Consider the following 6,000-nt stretch of genomic DNA (forward strand, 5'->3'; position numbering starts at 1 on the left):
CATGGGGCAAATGTTCTTACTCTGCCTCTCGTAATACCTCAATCAGGTCTCCATTCATTCTCCTCTGCTTTAAGGGGAAAAAAATACCCAAAACTAAACTAGCCTATCCATTTCTCCTCATAATTGTAATGTGCTAGTGAACCTCCCCTGCATTTTCAACAGTGCAATCACATCCTACCAGAAGTTTGGTGACCAGAATTTCACACAATATTCCAGCTATGGCCTCGGCAATGTGTTTATAAGGTTGTGCACTGAAACACTACATTCTGCACTCTGGTATGTTTCTCTTTGTATTTGTACGTGGCCTGATTTTATTCATGTACAGTATGGTTTGACCGGATAGCACGCAAAGTTTAATTCACTGTGTCTCGGTAGACATGACAATAATAAACCAATACCATTACTAAGTTGCAACAAGATATCCTTGTTCTTACATTCTGCCCTGACTGAAGACAGCAAGCATTTGGCATGCGTTCTTCACCAGCCTGTCGACTTGTGCTGCCAGCTTCTGGGATCCTTGGCCTGGTACACTAAGCTCCCTCTATTCCTCAACATGATCTAGAGCCCTACTCTTATTTGAGTCACCAAAAAGCATCTTCTCACACTGAGCAGGGTTAAATTCCATCTCCCATTGCTCTGCCCAATTTACCAATTGACCAATATCATTCTGTAAACTAAGACAACGTTCGTTACTATCAACAGCGCCATCAATGTTTTGTATTATCCACAAAATTACTCAAATCATACCTGCTCCATTCACAGTGAAGTCATTGATGTACAGTATATGACAAGGGAAATGGCATCAGCACCAAGGGCACACATCCAACCACAGGATTCCAAACACAAAAATACACTTCACCATCATCCTTCGTCATTACCAATTACCAAGCCAATTTTGGTTCCAATTTGCCAACTTTCCTTGGATCTCATGGGCTCTAACCTTGCAGACTCGTCTTCCATGAGCGACGTTGTCATAGGGTTACTCAAGTTCAAGTAACCCGTATCAATCGCATTCTCCTCATCAATACATTTAGTTACCGCTGACGTCTCTTTTAAACCTTTCACTTCTCACCTTAAACCAATGCCCTCTCGTTTTAGTAACCCCCTACCCTGGGGAAAAGACTGTGACTGTCCACCTTATCTATGCCCCTTGTCATTTGATATACCTCTATAAGGTCTCCTCCCAGCCTCCTGTGGGATAAAAGTCCCAGCGATCCAGTCTCTCCTTATACCTCAAGCCCTCCAGTTCTGCTAACATCATTGTGAAAGGGAAAGAGTAAGTGTTTGAGACACAGAAAGATAAAACACAGTGATAAATGGATTTTTTTTTAAGGGTTATCTGGGTTAATTCTGACCTTTTCTCGGGAATGTTTAATCATCACAAGCATTGTAGTCAGAAAGGGCATCTATAATGAAGACATTTAATGCAAATGGGCCTGCTCTGTGTAAGGACCTGAAAGGCCAGGCATACTTAACATTTCCCACAGCCCACATCATCCAAGGGCACAGAGTGCAAAACCCAAATTGCTCTGGCCTTAGACACTGTCAAACTTTATTTGATCAGAACATAAATAACGTTTGGTCAAAACATGAACTTAAACCATGCTCAGTGACATCAAAAACTGTCTTTTCAACAACTACAAGGATAGGAAGGAACTGCTGAAGTTGGTTTACACCGAAGATGGACACAAAGTGCTGGAGTAACTCAGCGGGTCAGGCAGCATCCCTGATGGTGATGTTGGGGGAGATTTAACTGGGGTAAGAGGAGGCCAGACCCTGTAAATAGGAAGGAGCTGCTTCCCTTAGAAGCATGGTCAAAACCAGGGACCAGAGATTGAAAGTAAATGGTAGAAGGATTAGAAGGGAGAAAAAGAAAAAGCATTTTTATCCAGATGTTGATGGAACATATTGCGTGAAACGGTGATAGAAAAAGATACCAGCTCCACTTTTATCGAGGCATAAAGTGATAGAGTTATACAGCAGGGAAACAGGTTCCTAGGCCCAACTCCTGACCAAGTTGCCTACCTAAACTAGTCCCATTTGTCCCACATCTCTCTATCCATGTACCTGTCCAATTGTCTTTTTTAACACTGTCTTGTTCATGCTGCAGAGAATAGCCTCCCACAATGTTTGTTAGTTTCTCTGATTCGGATGGAACTTAAATCCCTATTTTTCTGTTCCTCCATGCTAGAATCAGTAAGTTGGCCAGATACAGCTTGCTGAAATTTAGTGGGACTATTAATGGAAGATTTGCACTTTGTATTGGTTTGTGATATTAACCCATCTGGCCTAAAGCAACTGAGAATTTGCTTCACCTAACACCCGAGGTAACGGCACCGGAGCCAACACCTATCCCTGCGGAATAAAACATAAACAGTTGGAGAATCTCAGCGGATTAAACTCTTTTGAGTTATTCCAGCAGTCTTTTGCTCAAAATTCATGTGTCTGCAGTCTCTGATGTCTCCACCTTTCCTCGAGGGCTCGACAGAGCTCAGTTACGTTGAAAAGGCAAAGAACGAGGCTGTGACCTCTGTTCTATCAAGATGAATCCTGCCGTAAGTTGGAGACAGGGAAAGAGTTAGGTCTGGTTGCCAACACTCAGTCCCAAAGTGAGGGTGGCGCATGTGCTCACCTCCACAGTTCCCCTCGGCTTTGATTGAAGCAACTGTGCTCCACCCAGTGTTTACAATCCTGCACGTTTAATGCTGGTGATTAATGATAAATGTCTCCCTCATGGGCAGTACAGTGATATCACAGGTAGAGCTTCTGTCTACAGCTCCAGGGAATCTGGATTCAACCTCTGGTGCTATCTGTGTACAGTTTGCGTGTTCTTTACATAGCATCATGGAATCTTATATCATGGAAACAGTCCCTTTACCCCCAACTCATCCATGCCAAGAGACAGCATGAAGGAAATGAATTTATTAAATGAAGTTTTAAACAGAGTTACAAAAGACATGTATGGGATGCTATAAAACTCCGATTTTGAGAGGGATACAAAGTCAGGATATAATTTCAATCCCAATAAATATCAGATTTAGAAACAAGGAACTGGCTTATGAAAAAGGACACAAAATGTTTAGGTTAGTTTGCTAGATGCTGGAGTAACTCAACGGGTGAGAACATGGATAGGTGACATTTCAGCTCAGGACCCTGTTTCAGACTGATTATTGTTGGGGGAATGGGGGGGGGGGGTGGTGGGAGGTGGGGGGGGTGGTGTGGGGAGAAAGAAAGTTGTGAGAGATTTGAGGCAGAGCAAAGTGTGTCAGGTCAAATGTGAATACAGGAAAAAGGAGTTTATGATGGGCAGATGGTTGGAACAAAGGGCAGAGATTAAATCAGTAGGTTTGAAATGAAATGATTTATATTTGATGATAGAAACAATGTAAGAGTGATTGGTCAGAAATTCTTCAGTGCCACATCTATTTCAGGTCTCGGCAGCCTGCTACGCATCAGTGTTTGACCCCAGGATAGGGTGGCACAGCGGTAGCATTGCTGCCTTACAGCGCCAGGGACCCGGGTTCAATCCTGACTATAGGCATTGTATGTTTGGAATTTGTACGTTCTCCCTGCGACCGTGCGGGTTTTCTCCGGGTGCTCCAATTTACTCCCACACTCCAAAGGTTTGTAGGTTGATTGGCTTTAGTAAGTTATAAAATTGTCCCTAGTGTGTAGGTTTGTGTTCAGGGTGATTGCTGGTCGGCAAGGACTCAGTGGGTCAAAGGGGTCGTTTCCGCGCTGTATCCCCAAGGTTTAAAGTCTAAAAGTCTACATGCACCACCTGTCCAGAACCTGTGTTTAGACAAGCATTAAAGACTCGAGGGAGGGGCCTGACACCCCCTTGGGCCTCTTGTACAAAGTGAGACCAGAGTGAATGTACGCAAACAAACCAACCCGCATCCACAGCGCCGGTACTGATAAGCCCACCACGTGTCCACATGAGGCCAAACCTTTCCAAGAATACCTCGAGCACAATGCCGGTGTTGTTTTGGGAATGTTAATAGATGGAACGATGAAATCCCAGCAGTTGCTAATGTACGGGACAACATAATGAACGCTGTGTACAGCTATCAGTTGCATGAGAATTGTTCGGAAATTTTCATCTGATATCTTCCGATTAAAGTTGGGGCTGCAAACCCGACTGAGCCATCTCTCTGTCTGGCAGTGATCATTATCACTGAATGCTGGTCTTTGTGCCTGCAGAAACAGACCCGGGTTGAGAAACCTCCTTTGAAAAGCTTTCTTGCAACACACTGGGGAATTTCACGCCAAGGTGAGACTCTTTCTTCAAACTCCAGGGAAATATAAATAGATTTGAACATGGAGTGGGAGTAAATTCACAAGCTTCCGAGACCAAGGTCAAAAATGGGAAATGAGAAAGGCCAGTAATTTATACACCTCGGCCGCAAGACTCTGGGAGTACTTGACAACACAAGAATCTGTGGGATTGTGTTCATTGTAAGTGTTGTGGAAGTCTCGCAGCATTTATGTGCCAAACAAGCAGCAGGCTGATGTGGAGGAAGGGCTCAACATTCAAGGACGTACACACCACTGGAGATAAATGGGTCTACTGTGGATAGGGTGAGCAGTTTTAAATACTTGGGAGTCCGCATCAAAGAATATCTGACATGAGCAACGTACATTGCCGCACTGGTGGGTAAGGCAAAGCAGCGCCTTTACCACCTTAGGCAGCTGAGGAAATTCAGAGTGTCTCTGAGGATCCTTCATTGCTTTTACTCTGGGGCTATGGAGAGCATCCTGTCCGGCAACATTACAGTCTGGTTTGGGAACAGCTCTGCCCAGGACAGGAAGGCCCTGCAGAGAGTAGTGCGTTCGGCAGAACGCACCATGGGAACTACACTCGTCCCCCTGCAGGACCTATACATCAGGAGGTGCAGATCCAGAGCAAGCAAGATCATGAGGGACCCCTGCCACCCCAGCAACGGACTGTTCCAGCTGCTATGGTCAGGCAAACGCCTCCGCTGTCACGCTGTGAAAACAGAGAGGATGAGACGGAGTTTCTTCCCACAGGCCATTAGGACTGTTAACTTTTATAACTCCAGGCACTAAATTTTGTCTTCTCTGTATTAGCTTTTAGTTATATGCTGAACAGGACTAAGAGGGAAGGTATAGATCAGCTATGATTGAATAGCAGAGAGATTCAATGGGCCCAATGGCCTAATTCTGCTCCTATCACTTATGAACTTACGAACTTATGAACCATAGTGGTGTTGACCTATTACTGCACCACCAAGTGCAGCCATCTCCCACACACTTCGATCACCCCGAATGCAGATGGTTCGACTGCCCCGACCGCGAGAGAATAAAAGAGGAAGATGTTTAGACTTTATTGCCTTCCATCACAGTGAGGAACTGGGGAATCCGCTGAGGTGGATGTTTACGTTGACTTTTATGTAGTTATGTGTCGTGTTGCTTTTTTTTTGTACGGCTGTATGGTAATTCGAATTTCACTGTACCTTACATGGTACACGTGACAATAAATTGACCTTGAAACCTTGAAACCTTGATATCATAGCCCCTCAAGCCAGCTATCCCAAGAACTTGTTTTGGTTATCTTAGGTCAAGTCTTCTTCAGGACATAGCTTTGTCGTGCTCACGAGTTAAATAAGGATAGGCCTGTTATTTAAATCATGAGCATGACAAAGCAATGTTCTGAAGTAGACTTGGCCAAAAGCAGTAACACAAAGACAAATCTGTTTGCAGAAGCCAGGATAAAAGGTATGTTGTTTATAGACGTGCAGAAACTGTACGATTACTGTAATCCAAACGCAATGCAACCAGCTGCATGCTGTATGGTTGCAACAATGAGAATTAGTGAGTTGGCTGTGTCATTTAAGGACTTATCCTGGAATTGCAATGTTGGTACCTTTTTTGGACTGTGACATGCCAAAAAGCTTTGTGGACTGGTAGAAGAGCAATTTCCATGAAAGCTGTTGAACAAGCTGTTGAGTTACACATTCATTTGCATCATCCAGTCTT

This window comes from Rhinoraja longicauda, chromosome 30 (assembly GCF_053455715.1).
Source record: "Rhinoraja longicauda isolate Sanriku21f chromosome 30, sRhiLon1.1, whole genome shotgun sequence".
In the NCBI taxonomy this organism is placed as follows: Eukaryota; Metazoa; Chordata; class Chondrichthyes; order Rajiformes; family Arhynchobatidae; genus Rhinoraja; species Rhinoraja longicauda.